The sequence below is a fragment of the Myodes glareolus genome, chromosome 19 (assembly GCF_982192425.1).
Source record: "Myodes glareolus chromosome 19, mMyoGla1.1, whole genome shotgun sequence".
NCBI classification, from domain to species: domain Eukaryota; kingdom Metazoa; phylum Chordata; class Mammalia; order Rodentia; family Cricetidae; genus Myodes; species Myodes glareolus.
The window spans coordinates 527,151-552,134 of record NC_142044.1 but is presented as its reverse complement, the minus strand read 5'-3'; the positions used below and the strand labels follow the sequence as shown (position 1 = coordinate 552,134).

The following is a 24,984-nucleotide window of genomic DNA, read 5'->3' as shown; positions in this document are numbered from 1 at the left end:
ACTTCTCCATTCTCTTTTTTTCTGCAATAACAGGCATACTAACCATTTCTACCACTCACAAAGAGATATGCTTGTCATTCAGATGACTGAAGGTAACTATTGACATCACAATGGACTGAGCATCATGAATAAGAAACTCCATTGTCTGCTTTTGAAAACAAGAAATATGGATAAAATTACAATGAAAAATCATCTGGAAACTTTATAATAGACTTTGTATTTTGAGCTTGAAAATTATGGTTTTTTTAATTTAAAGATATAGAAGGCAAACATGAGGCTTTTGGTAGCAAAAGATCCAAAGCTAAATATGAGGGTGGCTGTGCCTGGCATCAGTATCAGCAATTCTCTCACATGTTCACACACCCACAACCAGTGTCCATGTCCAACCATGTCAAGTAACCAGAAGCACAGACAAATCATCAAAAGCACACTTTTTCCCCATGGAGGGTAAATTTAGGTATTTAACCCTAAGCATTAGCATTTCTGAGGTCCCACCATCTTAGAAAATAGAGAATGGAATACGAGAAATGCGATGCTAGCTTGAAGTGCTGTTTTCCAAGTACTAGGACCTTACAAATTAAGATTAGGAGGAAGTACTTTATTTCTGCCAATAAAACTGATGAAGCATACATCTTTAATCTGGTTGATATTTAAAACTATTACAAGGTGCAGCAGCCTCTTCCCAAAGCAGAAGACTCAGACAAAGTGCATAGTGATTCAGAGATGCAGATGCAGAACGTATAAAACTCTAAGAGACCTAGAGATCTAATTACCATCCACCAGTATGGAATCACTGTAAGCTGCTCTTCTAATGGGTAACATCCTAATGTTTCTAAGAGTAAACAGCATGTTTGTCCAAGTTATGCCCCCGGCAGAATCAGCCAATACATTCTGAGGAACACTGGCAGAGATGGTAGCAATCCTCTCTGGAGAGTGCCTTTTAGTTTCCCTTGCTTTATAAGGCCTCCTGATCCTGTAAACACAGAAGCAGAAAACTCCCAATGAATCTTGTGGAAAACCCAGTTCTTGCTTCAGCCCAAGCCAAGGAAGCCTGTTCAGCAAGTCATTTACTGTGAGATTTGCTATTAAACCTGTCAAACAGACATATGTGAAAATACTGCTTCACTAAACAGCTGTTAAGTTTCATGAGCTTAAAAAGAAAATACCATCTAGCTATGCGCTGTTAACTCAACAGAAATTCACCGTTCTGTTTTAAAATCTGATATCCGACTATACTTTCCCCTAAATCCTAACATTTGCTCTCTGCTATGAAATGGCTGCCACACAGCACCATTGGCAAATACGGGCTGAGAGCACACAGATTATTCCAACAGTGGACTCCCTCTTTCTTCAGGGAGTGCTGAGCATCTGTGGCTGCAGGCTCCATACGGGAGAAAGTTCTTCTCCGTGCTGTCAGGGGGAAATGAATGTGCTGACTCCTTTCTTTCCCAGTGGTCATACATTAATCAAAGGTTGCAAAAGAAAAAGTGTTACGCTAAATAGATTCGCAGTAATGGAGCTAAAACAATTATTCAAAATGCTTAATCAGTCATTGTAAACTAAAACCATCATCACACTACATCAGTGCACAGGCAGCAAAGTTACATGGAGAAGAAAACAATGTTCATAAAACAAGCCTTCTAGGAATGGAGGACACAAAGGGATTCAGAACGTGGTTGACAGCAGGAAATTAAAATGGTAGCTGAAAACAGTAAAACAACAACAGCAAAAAAGAACTAGAGAAACACGAGACAAATTTGGAGTGTGGGACAAAGACGGTGCTGTAAGGAAAACCCATCACAACACAAGGGGTGGGGGGGTAGAGAACTGGAAAGCAGCTGGGAAACCAGCTGAAAGTGGTTTCTCTTTACCAGCAATTTCTATGTCCAAAGGGTAATTTTCACAGAGACAAGCACATTTATCAGGTGACAAGGCACATAACTTAAAGAATGATAAAGACAGATCTTCAAGCCCAGGTAGAGGCTGCAGAAGGAGGTGGGGGAGACTGGCTGCCTTTGGGGAGGGTAAAAAAATCTGCTTGGGAGGACAAGAGAGAATCAAAGATCCCTTGGAACACCTCCGTGTCTGTGATTTATTTCTTCAATGTCTCTCAGTGTAAAGATGAAAAACCAAGAGTCGGGTCACTCCAGACATTGCTATGGGAAATGAGGTGAGGAAACACCAACTTTGGAATAATCACACCATAATTGCCTTGAGGTCTACTAAATCTGTGAGTTATCATTCTGTTTCCTAAACGCAGTGTGTTTGATTTCCCTCCAGAGAATGCAGGAAATTGTACCCTTTGAAACAGATGAGAAGTTTTGGATAACATCAGATTCTATTGGAAAGCCCCCGGGTAATGAGTCGGCAACTCGCAGCCCACACAACACTGTCTGATACACTTAGTAGCAGATGAGGGAAAGTTTGTTGTGACAGCTGTGTAGAATGAAGTAGGGGGAGGATGTCTGGAGGTTAGGTGGATTTGCAACATGAGAAGGTGATCTGGGCTAGAAAAGTCAGGGTCTTCTCAGGAAGAAAGAACTCCCAGAAAGTGAACAAAGAGAAGCAGACTGGAAGCAAAGTGCACCCAGCATGCTGAAGAGTTTTCTGCACAGCTTCCTTTGTGGAAATGCAAACCATGAACCACTTCTATTTGCAGGGTATATCCCACACAGAGAAAGTCTGCATATTTCTTGCAGAAGACTTTACTCTTTATCTACTCTTCCCCAGAGGGCTCAGCCCTGTGTTCTCCCCTCTCTCCAAGATGTCTCTCTTTCATGACTCTCCCCACACTGGACATGGCAACAGATGATAGCCACAGTGGTGCTGTGTCCTCCCAGGCTTATGGATGCCCTGCTGGGGAGAAGGCTAGTTCAGAGGGAGAGCCTTCCTTCTCTCCTAATGAAGTGCCATAGGCAGCATGGAAAGACAGGAGCATGGTCCAGGCCAGCATCAAAGAGAAAAGACCAGAAAGAATCGGAAGTGGAAGGATAAACACCAAGTGACAGAGAGGACCACCAGCAGCTCTGAGAGTCACTATTGTGCAATATGCTGTGCAAACCACATTCCTGAGTGCAGGGGAAATGGAAGGAAGGAGACCAGTACTGCCTATTCCCCAGGCAAGTAATAGACTGGGTACCTACCTTAGTCCTCATAAGTATGCAATAAAGGAAATTATTACTTCCACAACAGACACCCTGAGAGGCAGAAGACTTTTCTGAGGTAACCCAACTCACTGCTGTAAAGCCAGCCTAACCTCATAGTTTGGAACCCAACTCTGTTCTGTTCTGCATATTTCCTCCATAATCTATACTGCTTTAACTGATTGGAACACAAAGCAAAATAGCAGTGAAGCAGGTTATCCACGGCCTGCTTCCAGAATTCCATTCTAAAGTCTCGTGGTACCCACACCACTGCATAGAATGTGGTTACGGAGTTGTAAAACAGGGTGTTTAAATGCAAGTGGTACAGAACCCCAAGGTGCTCTCAGTTCCCCAGTTGAAAATGAATGTGACATTAGGATAGTGGTTCCTGTCTGCAGGTTTTCTGAGCTGTTTCTCTTCAGTAATGAGAAGCACTGGTCAGTCCTGCTTTCATCATCACAGTCCCCCAGAAACTCCCATTCATGCTTTGCCTCAACACTTTAAAATTGTTTAAGACTCTCTAATTTGGAGGACTTTTTTGTTTTTGTTGTTTTTTCTTGTAGAGATGGGGATGAAATGAGGTCCAAATCACCTGAACTGTGTCTTTGGCAATGATTGTGGGATCTTTGTCAGAGATTCTGTTTCGTAATTCTGTCCCACAATCCTGTCTCAGAAATACTGGTTCAAAGAGTTCTTCCACATTAAAATATGGGTCCAAACCCCCAGGGAAGTAAGTAATAACAAATCCTTTCCTGGAGAAGATGGCTGGGCCAGGCTATCACCCCTGAGTCTCACCAGTTAGCAAAGTCTAGCTAATTTAAAAAACCAAAACCACAAGGTCAGCAACCACAGTAAGTCTGTTTCTGGTAACTTTGCCTCTCTTGTTCCAAGCTCATTAAGCATTTAGGTACAGATTTTAGCAGACATAGGTACAAAGACCGGTTTTATTGAATTCCATACTCAAAGCAAGGAGCTGACTGTGGATTTGAAAATGGTAGCCTGTGGCAAATAGACCAGAGCTGAATGTGCATGTGGTTCACAGGCTGGAACTCTAGAAAGGTCAGCCTTTCTCCATCTGTCTTCATATTCATGTAGGAATGCTCACTTCAGGTCCTTAAAAACGAGGACCTTCTTAGTATCCCAACCCTTTGATTGGTAATTTCTAGTGTACAAGAGAAATAGCCATTCAAATGCCAGTGAGACTGTGGAGTCAAGAGATGACCACTATAGTCTTGCATTTTTCACTTTATTCTTTGAGTCTTTGTGTATTGGTTCAAATGTTTCAGCCACTTTTATTGGAGTGAACATATTATCATACAATACTTTATACACATTTAAAATACAGAATTTGATAAGATTTGACATTTCTTTATATCCATGAATTCATTATACAATTAAGATGAATATGTGTTCACTAAGCAAAGATAATGACAACTGATAATGTAGACCTACCAAAGACTTCCTTGTGCCTTGTTTCTTTGGAATAGTGGAAACCCTGATTTGCTTTTGTTACTATGAATTACCTTTATTTCCTAAGATTTTATATAAATGAAACATACTATGTATGTTCTTATATTTTCTGTCTTCTTTTGCTCATTCTAACTATTTTACGATTGATGGATAGTATGAACATGTATTTACAGTTTATTATGCTTTATTAGCATAAGAATGTGAATAGCATTCAATGGAATATAGTATATATCTACTACAGTTAATTTATTTATCTACCTATATTTGGGTTAGTTTCTATTTGGAGATATAACAAAAATACAAATAATATTTAGAAATATCCAGACACACCTTTTTTGTGTCCTTATTAGGAGAGAAAGTTAAGGCAAAGAAAGGTCCAAAAGAAGGAAACCATGTGAAGGTGAAGGAAGATGACCTCACAAAAGGACAGCTCCCATGAGGGACTTGCTGTGTCACCAATTTGATCTCAGACATTTAGATTTCTTAATGGCAGAAAAATGTTTTCTTTTTAAATCAAAACCATTTAGTCTACAAAGTTTTGTCATGGAATTTCTAGAAAACTAATACAGAACAGTTCTCACTGCATATAGCAATTGATTCAGAGTTGACTCTAGACCAAAATACAAAACTACAGAAACTTTTACAAGATATCTTATAACCTTAAAAAATCTTACAAATGTTACTTTATACAAAGCTTTCTTAGCTGTCATGCTAAATGACTCCTAAAGGAAAAGAAACTTCAAACGTGTTAAGCACTGTTCCCTCTTTAGAAAGCCTATACAGAACACCTGTCTGTAGGTCATCCCAGCAGAACTTCTGCTAGAGGAACAAGTCCTGCTTCTCTTTCCTTCACCCCTCCTTACCTTCTTCCGTAGGCTCTAAGATAACAACAAATGATTCTAGAGAATGTGGAATCCCAAAGAAAATAAACTGTGGGAGACAACAAATTTTATTACAATGATGTTGAGATCTTCCCAAACTAATAAAAAACCTTTTATTGGGGGAGTGTTAGATGTCGTGTAATGTGGCAGGTGCTTTCTTATATTGCTTTCTCCCAGTCGCATGAGGTAGGTATCACTATAACAGTGATGTCTGAGGAAATTCAGACTCTCACAGCTAGCATCTGGGCCTAAGCCCACACTCCTTACAGTTCCAGTTATAGACAGTGACCAGAAGCAATGCATATCCCACCTTAAGAAAATAACTCTCCCATTCTTAAAAGATGGAAGTTTTAGTTCTTTAAGAAATTTAATTCCAGTTAAAATGATATCTAAATAAGGTCAAGGATCTGCTCTCTATCACAGTATATGATAATTAATGGTGGTGACAGTACAAATGGTTTGTAGAAACCCCACTCCCAGATACACACTCCTTCCTGTCACCAAGTAAGAAGCACAGTGGGATCTGTGGGAGGTGAATTTCACTTGGTTAAATGTCTCAACATTGTTTAGAAGAGGGACAGAGTGGCAAACCAGCTGAAAATATAGGAAGGTCACCCAACTAATGAAGATACAAAACCCTTAAGTAAGCTCTAATGCTATTAGTGGAGGCAGTAGTTGACTGTACAAACTGTATGGCCCGAAAGTACTAAGCAGTTAATTTACATTGTCTTAATTTCCATAACCCTGTGATCCAAAAGTCACTAACATCTGATGTTAGAAATTAAAAGTAGCCTGGGGGTGAATAAATGATATGGTCAAGAGTACATAGGAAATACAGGAAGGAACTCCAATTTACACCTAAATTGTGAGTACAGAGTCCATTACTTGAAATAAGTACCTCATAGTCAACATCTTTCAGACAGAGGAAGTGCAGAGGAAATAGAAAAAAACTCAATCTGCCCTTGATACCTTCCCACTTTCAATCTGTTTGCTTGTGCCAAAGCAGCTCCTTTACCTCCACTCTGGGAAACTTGCTACTGGGTTCCCTCCTGGAGAAGTTGACTCTGTGACTAGGGTCTTCAGGGCAGGTGAGAACCTTGGCTGTGAAGTCAGGGAAACCACATCTGCCTGCCAGCCTCATTGTCTGGCAGATCCTCTGCCTCTGATTGGAGTTGCAGAATTCTGGCCAGCTCCTGTATATCTGGAACTGATATATGGCTTCCATTCCATAAGTCCAAAGCCCAGCCAGCACAGTCTTGCAAGCTCCAAACCACCTTGAATCAGATTATTTTAGAGGGAACAGGAAATGCTTGTCAGCCACACTTCTGCAGTTTGGTAACAGCTCATTGAAGGTTTGGGTGGGAAGTTCTTACCTGGAAGTCGTTAACAGCTGCTCATGCCCTGTGAAACATCAGGCGAGTCCTTACCTACACAACAGTTTTCTAACTGAGACTTTTATGGTTTCAGTTTTTCCAGTTGGTAAACTTTGTCTTTCTCTGACATAATTATAAGTTCCATATTTTTGCCCTAAGGCGAAAATGTAAATCATTTCCTGGTATACCACAACTTCCCAGTACTGACTATAAAAGGCAAGGCTGCATAGCATTTAAAATTAAAAACATCAGTTTCCTAAATGTGTGTATCATTATGATGTTTACCAATGAAAGTTTTCTGGTTCAGACCCAGTTCGTATGCATTTCAGTCAAAGGCCCTGCTGGCACGGCAGCAGAAGTTGGGCAATGCGGCATGCAGCTTGCCAAGCTTTTCTCTCTGAGTCCCTTGTGAGGTCCTTCAGAGCTGACTTTATGGGGTTCCAGATACTATTTCTAATGACTCATAACCAGTAGGAGCTACACTGGTCTTTGTTAGTTGAGTCCTCTTTGAGCCCCAGGAAAAGCATGAGAAAAGCCTCTTCTCGTGATTATTATTAGCTCAAATGCCACTGAGCCCTCTTCAGATTGGCTGAGAAAGAAAATGGGCTGTAAAGTCACACAGACCCCTGTTAAATCCTTCATTCTTCCATAGACACAAACCCCTTCGCTATTCTGAACATGGCTCTATAAATGAGAACCTTCTTACAGACCTGCAGGACTCTTGTGCGATTGGTTTCTAATAAACATTAGCATATAGCAAACAGCCATTAAATATAACTTCCATTCACTTTCTCTGTTCTTATGCACGTGACACCCAGTTCTCTGCCTGACAACAGGCTTCAGACTTACAGAGTCATAGAGAGACGAGATAAGCTTAAAATTACAGCTCAGGAAATCAAAAGAAATGGAGCCATCTTTAAAAAGCCACACTCTGGAGCTGGAGAGATGATTGTTTAGATAAGAATTCTTGCTGATCTTGCAGAAGGTTCAGTTCCCAGCACCCACATCAGGTGGCTCACAACCACCTGTAAGTCCAGTTCCAGAGGATCTGATGCCCTCTTCTAGCCTCCATGGTGTATAGTGCATATATGTTCACTCAGGCATACATACATACATACATACACACACACATATGCATAAAGAAAATGAGAAAATCTGTTATGATGTATTGCATCTATTCATTGACTCAATTCAGTACACACTCAGGGAAATCAGGTTCCAAAGGTAACTACAACATGATTTACTATGTGTCCCTGACAAAGTTATTCAGACTCTCTAAGGCACAGTTTCCTTGTGTGAAGTGAGGTGAGCGATATGCCTCTTTTGCAGGGTTGTCAAGGGGACTGTGTAAAATGTACACAGGTGGTCAATACAGTGGCTTGTATATTGTAAATACTCAGTCATCAAACCACCACAACACTGACAGTAGCATATGCTGGCCAAAGTAACTAAAGACATGGCTGCATGCCCATATTTGCTGCTGAAGGTGAATCTCTAATATCCACTAGCAAATCGTGGTCACTAGAGTGCTGTGTCCCTCAGCCTCCTCCCAGGAGAAGAGAAGATAAAGTACCAACATTTTCATAGCATTTTTGGGGGAATAAAAAAAATACTGGGTGTAAAAGCACTCTTTGAAAGATATAGTATAAAACTTTTAGAAAGTATTATTACAATACAAAATGATATAGAAATGCTAATGGCGGATAATCATAGAGTCTTTAAGTCCATCCAAAGAGCAAGTTGGTCTGAATAGGGATTAATTGGGGAGGAGGGAGAGGGGAAAAAAGTCAGCACAAAAGCATCCATTAGGCAAAAAATCATACTTCAAAGAAGGGCCTTAATGCTTCATACATATTTATGTGGTCTATTTCTGATTCCGAAATTCAACAGCCCCTTCTCCTAATACTAAAATCTCCCCTCTCACTGAGGGTTGGAGGAAAAATGAAGAAATAAGTTGGGCGTCCCAAAATCATGAGAAAGGTAGGGCCCTGGTGGAGCACAGCAAGCAGGTAAGTAGCTGTTCACCAAGAGCAGCACAATTACTCACATAGTTCCAGGAGATGAGAGCCTGCAATGCTTTCTTTCTCCCATCAAGACGCTACAAAACAATGGGCTAAGACTCCTATAGTAGAACTAGGGGTCCAAGTTATCCTTAGAAAATGATATTCAAACCTTATCCTTTGCTAAGGTTTACAAGCAGAAGTGGAACCAGCAGGAGTGGGCCTTTGAAAGACATGGCCCAGTCTTTGGCTCCAATCTTGCTTTCTGCTTCCTCATCGGCAGGACATAAACAAGGCTTCTATACCCATTGACTCACACTGATGTGATCTGTTTCACTATCCTTGCTCAGATGGACTAAACTCCCTCAAAACTATGAGCTAAAATAAATCCCTCATCCTGTAGGCTGAGTTTGTCAGATTCAGAACTACATAAAGCAGATAATACATGTGGAAATACAGATTTTAGAAAAATGCTTTAGAAATAGGATCAAAGAGCTCCAATCTAAGAATACATGAAAATGTTCAAGGTTTGACCTCATTAAGAAATTTTCAAATTGCACAAAAGATGTATTAAGAGTTATTAACTATAATACACTTAAATCCATGATGGATGTCTTTTATACTTTAAAAATGGAAGTATTGAATCAAATTTTACCTAAAATCTGACCATAATAACTAAACAGTAAGGGAAACGAAAGTATTCATCTACACTTTTTGTTAATAAAGTCACAGTCTGGATTTACCTCATACAGTTCAAGAATGAGTAAAGAGAAAATGAGATTATAGGGGGAAACAATATCATACCAAAGGATAAAATTAACAATATTTTAATAATTCTAAGTCAGAGAGATTTCTACAGTTTTCTAAACCAGGTGAAACTTTAAGATTTTTGTCTTCATGATGATATCAAAGTTCATCATCTCTCTAAAACAAAACCAAGACACAATAAATAGAAAGTAAGCTAGCAAAAGTTTCCCAAAATATGAGAAAATAAAACTAAAAATGCATTCATAAATTTCAAAGCATAATAAAATAATTTAAAAAAACAGAATGAAATGGTAGAAGCCAGAATTAATGACAGACAGAGAGCATGGTGTCTCAAACATCCATGTCCACATTAGTCACTTGATGAGTTTGTAAACTGTAAATTTTGATTCTCCCAGTAGTGAAGCCTAAACAGCGCATTGCTCACAAAATGCTGCTGAGAAACAATTGTTGGTCCATTGGCAACAGCAATAGAATAAACAAACCATGAGCAGGTTTAATACGCCTGTAAACCTCTCTGAGAATACAGAGAGCAAAACCTGGGAGAAGAAAGACGCCAAATAGGATGAACAAGTCAACTAAAGTAAACATGCTTAACAGCAAAGCTCAAGAAAAGTCTTCAACTGAAGAAAACTTGATAAAAATTAGACCATGTTCCATTTGGAATTAAAATCACTGAATCTTAAGTAGTTAAATTTTGTAAATGTCTATTCTAATACACACATGGGGCATCAAGGAGTAAAAATCATTGCTTCAAAGTGAAGTGGTAGAAATAATGGAGGAATGAAATACAAACTTATCCTTGGGGTTTCCCAAACTCTCAAGAACAAAGATATAGCTTGGTCACTCAGCCCAAATGTCTGCTCTCCACCCAGCTCCTGGTGCTAAGAGGCAAGAGTCTCCAGATCCTATGACTAAGCCCAAGTTTCTACCCTCTACTCAGCTCCAGAAATAGGGGGAAAGGTCCTCAGACACTGAACACTTGGTTCATACTTCCACAGTTCCCCTATCTACCAATACAGACAGGCAAACAGTCACCAGACATCAGTCTATAGGTTCATACTCCTACTTAACTAATTCTGGATGCATAAATTGCCACATTGAAACAAAGAAAGAAAGAATGAAAATCCAAGATATATCTCCACTAAAAATGATAAATTCCATAATACGAGTACCTACTGAGAATGACCTGAAAGACCTTTCAGACAAAGACTTCAAAAAAAATGATTGGATTAGAAAACAAGATAAGTGTTTCATTGACTCCAAGGAATACATTTGACCATAAATGATGGATGTAACCTTAGGACAAAAGGATGGAAAAAGCCATTCCAAGCAAATGTGTCTAGTTTATAGTTGTTGGAGGGTTAAAATTGTTCTTTTTTGAGGATATGACTACTGGTAGGCTTCCGTTGCTCTAGTGGATGTCCTCATATACATACATATATGCTAGATACCAGTAGCTGGATTTAGTGTGCTATTTTTTAAAAAAAAAGACATTAAATTGGGAGGAAAGTGTGAAGCATGAAAGGAGGTTGAGCAGAGTAAAGGTGAGGAGATATGATTACATTCTATTTCTACATGTATGAAAATCTCAAAACTTAATACCACAAGGACACTTGCTCAACTATATTCACAGTAACTTTATTCATAATATTCAGAACCTGGAAACAACCTAGATATCCCTCAACAGAAAAAATGGTTTAAAAAAATGTGGTACATTTACACAATGAAATATTACTCAACTGTTAAAAACAATGATATCAGAAAATTTAAAGACAAATGCATGGAACTAGGAAAAAATCATCCTGAGCAAAGTAACCCAGAACCAGAGGTGCATACATGGTATGTACTCACTCATAAGTGGGTATTAGCTATAAAATAAAGGATAGCTATGCTATAATCTATAGATACAGAGAGGCTAGATAGCAAGGAGGGCCCTGGGATGGGGAAATAAAAGAGATCTCTTGGTGAACTGGGAGCAAATGGGAATGGGAACCTGAGGGATCAGGTAGGAGGTGAAAGGAGGGGAAGACTACTGAAGGAGATGACTAGAAAGGGGTTGCATTTTGGGGTCAGGAAGAAACTGATGCAAGGGAAACACCAGAAATCTACAAGGATCTACAAGGATGACCCCAGCTAAGACTCCTAGCAGTAGTGGATACATAACCTGAACTTGTCATCTCCTGTGATCAGACTGATGATCACCCCAATTGTTATCAGAAAGCCCTCATCTAGTAACCGATGGAAACAGATGTAAATACCCACAGGCAAACATTAGGCCAAGCTTTGAGAATCCTGATAAAGAAAGGAAAAAAGGATTGTAGGAGCCAGAGGGATCAAGGACATCACAAGACAGCCCATAGAAACAACTCACCTGGCTCACAATAACTCACAGAGTCTGAACCAACAATCAGGCAGCCTGCATAGGACTGACCTAGGCCCTCTACATCAATGTGACAGTTGGGTAGTTTGGTTTATCTGTGGGACTCCTAACAGTGGGAGCAGGGGCTGTTCTAAAGCTTTGACTCTTGGCAACCTGTTCCTCATACTGGGTTGCCTTGCCCAGTCTTAACCCAAGGGGAGGTGCTTAGTCTTACTACAACTTGAAATGTCATGCTTTGTTGATACCCAAGGGAGCCTGCCCCTTTCTGAAGAGAAGCAGATTTGGGGAGAGGGACAGAGAGGAGGTGGAGGGAGGGAATGGGAGGAGAAGAGGGAGGGAATGGGAGGAGAGGAAGGGGGGAACTATGATCGAAATATGAATTAAGAAAGAAAGAAAGAGAAAGAGAGAGGGAGGGAGTGGTGTAGGAGGTCCTTCTGTTTGTGTGTTGCTTTCATTGGTTAATGAGTTTAAAAAGTTCTTTGGGCCTGATAGGGCAGAATTGAGGTAGGTGGAGAAAACAGAACTGAATTCTGGGAGGAAGAAAGTAGAGTCAGGGAGAAGCCATGGATCCTTTGCCTGAGATGGGAACCAGTTGAAATCTCCAGTAAGCCACTGCCGCATGGTGATACACAGGTTAATGGAGGTGGGTTAAACTAATATGTAAGAGTTAGCCAATAAGAAGTTAGAGCTAATGGTCAAGCAGTGTTTTAATTAATACAGTTTCTGTGTGGTTATTTCGGGTGTAAGCTAGCTAGCTGGGTGGCAGGGACAAACAAGCGGTCCCCTCCTTACAACAAGAGAGGGACAGAGGAAAGAAGGAGGGAAAGAAGAAAGGAAAGAAAGAAGGAAAGAAGGAAGGAAGGAAGGAAGGAAGAAAGAAAGGTCTTAAAAACTAGCAAACTAAATTCAAAAATAAATCTTAGAGACCATCTACCATAATCAAATCAGTTTCATCCTAGATAGTTGAAGATATAAATCAATATATATGATATATAACTATTATATAATTATATATAAATTAATAAATTTAATCCACCACCTTAATAGACTCAAAGACTTAAGCCACTTGATCATCTCATTAGACACAGAAAGGTCTTTTGACACAATCTAGCATCCCTTTACAATAGCTAAGGAGAGGCTAGAAATGGAGCAAACATGTCTCAACATAAGAAAGCTTATTCACAATAAAACATTAGCCAACATCATGCTAAATGGAGAAAATTTCAAAAGGTTTCCACTCATGAACAAGGCAAGAGTGTCTGTCTACTTTCTTCGCTGTTTTTTTTATCTTTTATTGAAGATAGTTTTTATTCATACAATATATTGTGATTACAGTTTCCCCTCTTCTCTACTTCTCCCATTGCTCCCCACCATCCAATCTATACCCTTTCTGTCTCTCATTATAGAACAAAGTTATCTAACCAATAATAATAAAAGAAAAGAAATAAAATAAGCAAATTTGATATGAAAAAACAACAAAACAAGAATGAGAAACAAAGGAAAAGCCCAAGAAACACATATAGACACAGAGACATACATGTTATCAATCACAGGAATCCCATAAAACCCACAAACTAGAAGCCATAGTATATATACAAAGGACCAGTAAGGTGGGATAAAAACTGTCCTGACTTCACATTCTGAGACAACGAATCTCTAAAGATGAAACTGAGTTTGTTTTCTGTTGGTCGTCTACTGCTTCACTCTTATTCATACAGTGCTTGAATTCTCAGCTAAAGCAAGTAAGACAAAAAAGGGAATAAAGGGGACATAAATAGGAAAAGAAAAAGTCAAGGTATCCATATTTGCAGATGATATCTTCACATAAGAGACTCCAAATATTCTACCAAAAACTTTTAGAGTTGGTGAATAATTCTGTGGATTAATGCTCTTATACACTGTAAAGATATGTCATTCATATTAGTTTTATAAAATGCTGATTGGCCAGTAGTCAGGCAGGAAGTGTAGGCCAGGCAAGCAGATTAGGAGAATTCTGGGAAGCAGAAAGGCAGAGACACAGTCATCAGCCAGATGCAGAGGAAGCAAGATGAAAAGGCCTTACTGATAAAAGGTATTAAGCCACATGGCTAAACATAGATGAGAACTATGGGTTAATTTAAGTTGTACTAGCTAGTTAGTGAAAAGCTTGAGCTAATAGTCTAAACAGTTTATAATTAATGTAAGCCTCTATGTGTTTCTTTGGGACTGAACTGCTGGGCTGCTAGATTGGGCAGGAAAGAAACTTCCATCTACAGAATAATTTCAGCAAATAGGCAGGTTATAAAACTAACACAATCAGTAGCTTTCCTTTATATGAATGGCAAACTGCAAAAGAATTCCTGGAAACAGTAAACGATATGAACAAAGAAAAGACACATGACTACAAAGTAGGGAAACAGAACAAGAATTACTTGCACAAAATGATATGGTTATTTTTCCAGAAAATATAAAAGAAACCACATAATTAATGGTAATATTGTACTCAACAAACTGGCCAATATTCAAACATATAGTCAAGATTCTATTTCCTAGACACAAACTATAAGCAACTAGAGAACACAGGAGGATGACGGTCCAATTTGCAGTACTTACAAGGTAAGAATTAGTTGGCAGAATGTAGAAAAATCAAGTAAGAGGATAAAAACTTTCTCTTGAAAGATAAGTAATAGAGAAGTCGATTATTCCAAATTAAGTTCTATTGTGGAATGATGGTAAACATTGTATGTGGTACATAATGAATACAAAGAAAGTTAATTTTTAAAAGTAATATCAGACTTTCAAGATGTTGAAGCGAGGACATGGTGGGTCCTCCGGAGTGAAATTCCAGATTTCCCTGGGTCATCCAGTCGGGGCTGTGATCAACTGTGCTGACAATACAGGGTCCAACAATTTGTATATCACCTCTGTGAAGGGAATCAAGGGATGACTGAACAGACTTCCTGCTGCTGGTGTGGGCGGCATGGTGATAGAAATATGCCTTTAGAAAGGCAAATCAGAAATAAGAAAAATGTTACATCTAGCATTGGTAATTTGACAACAAAAGTCATATTGAAGAAAAGACGGGGTGTTTCCTTATTTTGAAGACAATACAGAGGTCATAGTAAACAATAAAGGCAATATGAAAGGTTCAGCTATCACAGGTCCAGTTGAAAAGGAATGTGCAGACTTGTGGTCCAGGATTGCATTCAGTGTAGGCAGCATTGCATGATTTTTCAGTATATTTGTAGAATATATTGGTTAAAAAGTCAAAAAAAGTAATGTCAGTAAAAATATACTTACTCTCAATAAAAGTTAGGCACTAATTAGATCAATTGTTTTAACAATGTCTAAAATAGAACCTTGTGTGCATTATAAATTACTATGTGCAAAGTAATTATCACACTTCAATGTCCAAACAGGAGGATTACTCTATAAACAGTTATATCAAACTTTTACTCCCTTGTAATAAAAAACCAACTATAGTCTCACTTTTACAATATAAAAAACTAACTCTAAATTAATCCTATAACCTTTATAATTCTATAGTCAAAATACAATTTAAAAGCAGAGTAGAATGATGTATGGAATCTTAGAGAAAGATTTGCAAACACTGTGTCACTGGAGTTTCCATAGGCTAGACCAGTGGGAGGCACTGGACCATGAAACCTGACTCTCAAAACCTTTATGGGAAAGAATGAAAACAACCGATGATCAGCCAATGGTACAGCAGCAACACTCAACAAAGAAATGAACACCACTCATATCAAAGAAAGGTTAGGAAAGTTTATCCCTCTTACCATGGTATCAGAAAAGTGAAAGTCAGAAAGTGAAATCTCAGGAATCACACGTAGGTAACCCAGGTCCCGTAGGAGATGAATGTACCATTCAGGAAACTCAGAAGTGGCACCAAAGACCATGTAGAATCAAAAGGTTTCTCAGTCTTCTGATTTGCTTGACAGGACACTGTGCTCTATTCCAGCACTACTAATTAACCCAGACAGTATTAATCTGAAGGAATGATCCTTTCTATAGGCAGTTATATAGACAAACATTGTCAGTTATTTACAAGTCAACTGTATGTTTCCTGTGGGAAATCTGTCACAGTAAAATAAACCAAAGAAAAAATATCCACCAACAGTAACTTACAAAATTGTTTGGTGAATATACACATAAATTTATGTTTTACAAACTTAATCGTAAACTACCTGATTTAATAAATAGCTTTAAAAATTCTGTCAATGTGTCATGTAACTTTTTCTATGAACTATCTATCCATTGTTATTTGAAGGTCTGTGCAATATTCTCTTGTACAGATAGATCAATCTGAATGTCTCCCCATCTTGACATCTTTAGAAGACTATAAATAAATATCATAATGCAAAGATCATAAAACAGTTTTCAGGTTATTTCCCAACAACCATTTACAAAAGTGGATTTTGTAAGGAAAAAGTATAAACCTGTAAGTTCTCAACACCTTATAAATCTACGCTCCAGGAAGACTTCAAAATATGAACTCCTATGCCCTCATTATCAAAATCAAGTGTCTGCTACACACCTGAATCACACCCAGTGCTGCAATTCTCTCTCGACTTCTGTGCCTTATACTTCTCTCTTTCTCAAGTCCCTTGTCAGATGTGAACTGAGATTATTTTATGGTCCATAGCTTGCTTTCTAAGCTCTAGCCTCTTCCCACTATTTATAGCCCTAGAAGACCTGTATCATTTTATTGATAAATATTTTGGCAATTTTCATAATGAGAATGAATCCCTAACTCTGATCCCTACCAGCTGGTATATGCTTTGTCCTAAGGCATGGGTAGGCAAAGATGAGCAAAATTCAGAGATGTATGTATATATAATTATATATAACAATATAATTTAAATATATTTATATAAGCATATAACATATACTTATATTTACATTATATTATCATATATAATTCAACATATATGGAAATACATATATTTGTATGTTTGTGTATCAAAACACTATAATGATTCCCATTCTGAATGTTAGCTAAGAATGTGAAAAGCAGAATAAAGCAAAAAAAATTATTTAAAGCATCTTCAATCCAGATTTGAGAAGCATAAATTACCAATGTAAAAGGGGGACACCAGTCATTTCAAACAGCCATTACACATCATTTTTAGCATGAGAAGTGTTTTTCACAGTTCCTTGACATAGTTCTATTGTTTCCAGAGAGTGAAGCCAATCTGTCATTACTAAACGAAGACGTGTATGATTCCATGTTCAAAGTTCTACTAAATGAGATAACAATACTAATATTTTCAAGAAACAAACACTTTAGAAAAAAAAACTTTCAAAAAATAAAGACTCTTATGATCAATTACTGAACACCAGCTTTAGATAAGACTCTCACAGAAGTCCACAGAAATAAAGCTGAAATGAGCAGAAATGGAAGGATCATAATACCATGTTCAATATGGTTTACAAAAAAAAATAGACAAATGAACCTAGCAATGTTGAAAATATGGAGGAGGGAGCAATTGACTATTTCTGTGAGAGTTAAGAAAATATCCCAGAGAAGGTGGGAGGTATGCTGGGTCTGAAACAATGAGAATGACAGAAAGGCATCCTAGGTGGACAAAGCCACTGGGACACTGTCCTGCCACCCTAGAGTATTCACTGGAAGTACTATAAGTCAAAGAATAAGTGTGCATGACCCCTTTTCCTGATGAATTCGGTTTCCAGCTTCCAGTACACCAGAGGACTGCAGATTTCTACACTTACTGTGAGTTTTATCCCTAAATAAATAAACCTTTGTTATACCTCAGTCCAGGCTACAGTGGAACTCCTTAATATACCTGCAATTTGGCACCCCATGCTGGGCGCCATTATGTAAGCAGAGATTTCCCTTTCATCTCCTGGCAACTCAGAACCAAATAATCACACATACAGTGTTGTATATTAATTACAACACTGGTTAGCCAATGGCTCAGACATATTCATAGTTGGCTCTTATATCTTAAATTCACCCATTTTTATTAATCTATGTATCATCGTGAAGCTATGGCTTACTGGTAAAGTTCTGGCATCTTTCTTCTTTGGCAATTACATGGAATCTGCCTGACTCTGCCTTTTTTTCCCTCCATCCAGTTTAGTTTCCGCACATAGTTATATTCTGCCCAACTATAGGCCAAAGAAGCTTCTTTATTAATTAATGGTAATAAAACATATTCACAGCATACAGAGGAGAATCACACATCAACTAGTGATGTGATTTTGACACACACAGGAGAGAGAACACAAAATGTTTCCTTTGAGTGAAAAGGTTAGTGTATAACAAGATGTTTTGAAAGAGAGAGACCACATTCACATAGCTTTCATTTTAGGGTATTGAAATAATTGTTCTATTTCGTTTTTAATAAAAATATTGATCTATCATTGTGCCTAGCTCATAAACTAAACACTATATAATTATGCACATATACAAAATGTATGTAAGGTTCAATATTAAAGATAGTTTTAGTCAGCAGGGGATTTCAGTGGAAAGGAGGATCTTTGGGATTAGATCTCCCTAAAGACCACTCAAGATGTTATAGGAAACAGTTGTAAATTTTCAAAATTTAAAGGAACTAATAAAAAAAGTAAAGAATGTATAAAACCCTTCATACATTCCGGCCTCCACTATGACTAGAGAAACATGGTACAGATTGAGACAAGCACCAATGGAATCCTCTAAAAGAAATATATCTTGGGCTAGGCTTTTTATAAAAACAAAGAAGTGTGGCTACTGACAGAGTAGCAATGCAAACCAAAAAAGTTCATAAATGAGATGGTTTGATGTAACTGATGCTGAGAGAAATTAGCTATTTTGGGGTTTTTATTATTATTATTAAAAATCTCCACCTCCTCCCCTCCTCCCACTTCCCTTCCCTTCCATACTCCCCTCCCCCTCCTTATCAAGGCCAAAGAGCAGTCAGGGTTCCCTACCCTGTGGGAAGTCTAAGGTCCTCCCCATTCCCCTCTATTTTATTTTACTCTTATGGGCTCATGGCCATCACAAAACAGAATGTGTCAGTAAAGCAAAGTACAGAAAAAGGCATTTTTTTTCTTGCAATGAATTCTGACTACTAAAAGTTGCCTATGAGATAATATATTTGAAATATCATTTGTATTTAAGATGAGCTATGAATTTATTGTTAATTCTCTATTATTATACTATATTAAGAACCTCTCAGAGTTTGCATTTTTGGCTCTAGCATATCCAATTAATGATCCTTCTGCCATATTCATGCTTTAATGCTATTAAGCACACATAATGTGTTTCTCTTCCACTAAAATGAACTGAGACTTTACCAACGGATCGCCAAAGAGCACTGTATTAAGCCCCTATCTGGACACATCATCAACTCTGACATGAAAACGGGAGGTAGAAAGGCAAAAGGGAAGTTAATATTGCAGCTAATTTCAGAATCTAAGAGAATTTTGAAAGGTATATATTTGCCAGTCTCTGACAGTTTCCAAACTGTTTGGCAAACAAACACCAAAGTGGGTTGTAATATTCACTTATTTATAAATTATAAAAGGTGAGACACTGTTATAAAAAAAAAAAAAACAACTTCTCACTTCAGTAACAAGCCTCACTATCATGACCTGACATGCCACCATGTCCCATCCAGGTATAGGATGCTTACTACGGCAAAGCAGAGTTCACCACAGCTTGAGCAGTTTTCATTACGGCAGTTCCCCATTCTCTCTCACTGACCAGATAAACTCCCTGTAACATAACTCAGTGGAAAGAGCAAGAGTTCCAGGGTCATATAGAACTGAAAATAATTTCCCATTCTACCATTTGCTTTGAGCATCTTTTTTAGTCTCTCTGATCCTCAACCTCCTCACCTATAAAAATAAGGACAATACCCCTGAATGGTTTGCTCTATGCATTAGGTTGTAACTTAAAAGTACATAGTAATTTGCCTGGCTCATGCAATGGCTCAATGGATAAAGCACTATTCAAAGTATTTGCTTTAACTGTACCATTTTGTGTTGGTGTTTTAATCCCTCCTTCGTGTGCGAATGACAGCCCGTTAAATACAACTGTGATGAACTTGTCCTGAAACGGTTTCTTTACCCTGCTAACTATCTGTTAAGCTCCTGCATCTTTTTATGGTGCTATATGACAGCATGTTACCATGCCATTGGGGACCACAGGGATAATCCACTGTAACAGGCTGTGAATGATCTACTGGATGGTTCAGTACCTGTAATATTATCAACAAGAGACTATATAATAATTCAGATGGACATTTCAGTTCAAACCATTTCAAGTTCACAGAAATCAGTACAGATATGATACCCCACTAAACATAAATAGACTTGATTCTGGCATATACCTGTTTAAAACAAATATCATCAAACCAATTAAAAAATAAAAACTAACTCAAAGTCATTTGTAAGGGACACATCTAAATACACAGTTTAATGTAAATTTATAAAATGGCATACCAAAAATACTAAATCTAATTTATTAGTATCACAAAAAATAATCTTGAAGGTAAAAAAGATTGGGACATAAAAGGTTCAATTCACAAAAAAGATACTATTTTATACAAATATGAACTTAACAATTTATGAAAAGTATTTGAAAGAAAATGTCTGAAATTCAAATAAATGTACAAATGCATTTAATACTGGATGTTTCAAACATACCCCCAGTAATTGTTATGTCAAACCACAGTAATAATAAGCCAATAAATAAAGAAAACTGAACAACATGTTGATCTAATGTGCATCTACAGAAGAGTACATCTAACAATTAAGAGCATGTGTTACTTTTGTTTTTACTTATTTTTAAGACAGTCTTTTCTCATTTTACATACCAATCCCAGCTCCCACTCTCTCCCCTCCTCCTACTTCCCCCAACTTCCCCCACCACCACACCCTCTATCCACTCCTCAGAGAGCGAAAGATTTCCCATGGGGACTCAGCATAGTCTGGCACATTGCTTTGAGGCAGAACAAAGGCCCTCCCAACTATATCTAGTCTAAGTAAGGTAACCCTCAACAAAGAACGGGCTCCAAAAAACTCAGTTCAAGCACTAGGGATAGATCCTGGTCCCACTGCCAGTGACTCCACAGACTGTCCCCAGCCACACAACTGTCACCCACATTCAGAGGACCTAGTTTGGTCCTATGTAGGTTCCCCTGCTGTCAGTCCACGGTCAGTGAGCTCCCACTAGCTCTGGACAGGTGTTTCTGTGGCTATCCCCATCATGGTCTGGACCCCTTTGCTCCCAAGCACATACAGTTTAAAAATTAAAACCAATCTCATTTCAGAGAATCTATAACTCATTTGTTTCAATGTGTGACCAAAAAAATAAAATTGAGTTGATAAAGAGTAGTAAAAAACTGTCCAGGAAAATCGTATATTTAAAAATTCAAAATATACCTCCAAACTATTAGAGTAAAAGAATAAAAATTAGAAAACACATAGAACTGAAAAACAGCAAAATAATAATCAAAGGTAATAAGATGCAACTGGATTTATGGTTTTACAAATTAACTATATAAAATTTAAAGCAATATATAAATACATATCTATGACCTTTTAAAAAAGGAATGAAGTTTAAAAAATTAATAAACTGCCAGGCATGGAGGGGTATACTTGTAATTCTAGCATTCAGAAGACTGAATTTGAGGCAAGCCTGAGTTACTAAGTGAAGCTGTTTCAAAAATCAAAAAGAAAGAAATTAGAAAGAGAACAAGCAAAAGAAAGGTAAGAATTGAAATGGAAGATGAATATAGAACAAGAAATTAATAAAACAGAAAACAAAATATAAGAGGAGGAAACAACACATCCAAATCTTGGCTCTTAGCAAAAACTAATAACACTGTTACGTCTCTGGCAGAAGTAAATGACAAAATAAGGGCACAAATAATATTTGCAATAGAAAAGGAACACAGTTATGGCTGTAGTAGCTATTACAAACCTAATAAATTTCATGAACTATTTTAGGTGAAATGGATATATTCCCAGAAAAGTACGAACTACTAGGAGAGTAAGGAATTTAGAAAAATTGTAGTGCCCATCCATTACGGAAGAAACCAGATGTATACTGTCTTGTAACAACCAAGTGTCCACTGCTGAAGTTGCTAAGCTAATATGTAATCTTTGATGGAACTTATTAAAGCAACATATGACAAGAGGCACATGGCCATTTAACTAGCACCCCTAGGACCAAGGATCAGAAGGTTAGATATGATTGCAGATGCACCAGCTGTGAGTAAAGACCAAACAGTACGAAGTTCTGAAGTCCAAGTCCAGAGTGTGACGTGGGTTTGACTTGGCAGATCTTTCGTGCTTTAAAATAAGAAGAGACACCATGTGGGTTTTATAAAAACAAACAATAGGAAAATCATAATAAAGCCAGTCCCCTAAGGTTCTAAAACAAGGCCATGCCATTTCCAAATAAGAAATACAAGCTACTCACAAAACACCTCCTATGCCCCAGAAAGGACAAAACAGTCACTGTGGACATCAGCTTACCAATGAGGACAGGAATACGAGCTGAGTTCCAACCAACTCAGCCATAAGGTCAGGCAGGTCTGGCAATATTCCAGAAGATCTGGGACTGAACAAAACAGGGACAAAGAGTACAAGCAGATGTCGCTACTAAAGCCTATGCCATCCTCTTTTCTTTAAATGGTACCTTTAACACATGGAATGTCTTTTAACAAGCGGTTAAAAAACAAGAAAACAATCCATAAATAGGTCAAGTGAGTATATCACCATGACTCAAAGCTGAGCTGCAGCTACATAGCAACCCAAGCAGAGTCAACCTCAAGATCAAAGTGGGTAGATTAACCTAGCAGGGCTCCAGGTGAGGTACCTAAGGGAACAGAAGTGTCTCAATGCTAGAAAACATCAGGATAGATAGTGGAGAGTGCTTCAGCTGGTTGGTGAAGGGTCTGTAAGAAAAGAAATTGAAAGATCAAAGGTGTGAATGGGTAGAGTGAAGGCTTGATGCAGCTGGACCTATGAAGAAGCATTAGTTTCTGCAGGGGTTACACTAGTTCACACTTTCCCCTGCAGTATGAGGATTCCTACACGCTGTGTTTATTGGACTTCTTGGTTTTATGAGTATTGAGGCAAGCCTCTTAAAAGTTATGATAAAATGAAACAAGCTGGAATACTTAGTCATACCATAAGAGTTTCTGTAGCTTTGAAAAGGTTTTTACAGCTGAGAACACCAGGCTGAGCACATTCAAATGCAGATGCAGCTTGAGCAGCCGGAATTTACTGAATATACGACATGCCAGACCCTACAAATAAAAAAAGGGCAAAAAGAGAAATATGCTTCTCTTTTCTCATAAGCTTAAATCAGTGGATACAGATAATATATATTAACATTACACAGTCACAGAGGTAAATTCACAGGGAGTGATTAAATGGAAACATGCAAGAACTTATGTGATGAGGGTCAGAGCCCTCAGTACTGACTGTTCTTCCACAGAACCTGGGTTTGATTCCCAGCACCCACATGGCAGCTAAAATCCGTCCAAACAGTTCCAGAGAATCTGATAGTCTTTTCTGGTTTGCATGCATATGGTATACAAACACACATGCAGGCAAAACACCCATAAACACAAAATTAAAATAAGTAAATCTCAAAACTAAAACAAAAGTTATATATAGAGAGGAGGGAACTCAAGAATAAAGAAGTTAGGGACAGTGTTCCTGAGAACCAGATTAGCCACAGAGATGGGGGATTGGCTGTGGGGACAATAATTACTGCAAGTGACATGAAGTACGTGAGAGATTCTCCCATAAAAAGAGAAAGACACCAAAGCAAAGGAAACAAATCGAATTTCAGACACACTTAGAAGCCTGGGAAGTTATTAAAGGACTTAAATGAAAGATTGGTGTGCTCAGCTTTACCTTGGACAACACAGGATGCAGCATAGAGGACGGATGACTCAAGAGTGGGTATGAGAGCTAGCTAGAGGCTATGACAACAGTCATATACACATATGCCTTCCCAATTTCTTTTTAATATGGCTACTAGAATTTTTTGTCATATATGGAGCTTGTACTCTGTTTATATTAGCTAGGGTTAATCTAAGAAATAACAAAATCATATTTTCACAATCATATTCATCAAATACTAATATACTGAAAACATTTCCTGTTAACACTACAGACAGGGAAATGAAGACATGACACAGACTGAGAAACTAAGAGTACAGCAAATGTAATGATTTGTAAGTAGAATGCCGAGGAGAAATTACTGATCTGCATATTACTCCTCCTCCTCAGTATGGAGAACAGTCACAGGTAGAGAGGAAATGAGATACCATAAATGATGTCAGTAAGAATACAATGGATTTTTAAAGAATTATTTTTAATTGCTATTTGTGTGTTCACATGCCATGTGCATATAGGTACTCTTGGATAACAAGACATCAGACTTCCTGGAGCTGTAGCTACATACAGTTGTATTAATGACCTCCAGACATGAATGCCAGAGACCAAATGCAGGTCCTCTGGAAGAGCAGCAACCACTCTCAACCATTGACCCATCTCTCTAATCCCCAGGGAAGAACCTTTAAAGGTTCTCTCAATACTAGAATATTAAAAAAAAAAAACACCTCAGAACATGAAGATGTTGACATTTAAATAGCTATTCTCTTTTAAACAGAGTTGAGAAGGACCATATGTTGTTAAGATTAGTGAAGGTCTACGTGAATGATTGCATATTGTTCTGCCCCATTCATTTGGATTATACCAGAAGTCTTAAAGGTACCTTTCTGTATGTATTGCCTAGAATTTACAGGAAGCTCTTTGAAATCTACATATGTACATGAAGATAAAGCAATTAGATGGAGGGTGTTAGCTCAGTGCTAAAGTATTTTTCTAGCCCATGTAAAGCCCTAGGTTTGAGTCCCAGTACCTAGACCATTAAAACACACACACACACAAACACACACAAACACACACACACAGAGTCCTGCCATTGGTGACATGTAT

General features: G+C 38.1%; 1 protein-coding gene and 1 pseudogene across 3 annotated transcripts in view; one reads left to right on the top strand and one right to left on the bottom strand.

Moving 5' to 3' along the window:
• Positions 1–24,984, bottom strand: part of Cpq (carboxypeptidase Q) — a 400,620-nt gene that overhangs the window by 333,503 nt on the left and 42,133 nt on the right. Inside the window, exon 2 of one of the 3 annotated variants that reach the window (XM_048457233.3) lies at positions 23,161–23,279. The exons of the other annotated variants lie outside the window; for them this stretch is intronic. The gene's annotated coding sequence lies outside the window, so the exon portion shown is untranslated. The remainder of the gene's footprint in view (positions 1–23,160; positions 23,280–24,984) is intronic. 3 annotated transcript variants of the gene reach the window in all.
• Positions 14,798–15,223, top strand: LOC125415096 (large ribosomal subunit protein uL14 pseudogene; annotated as a pseudogene).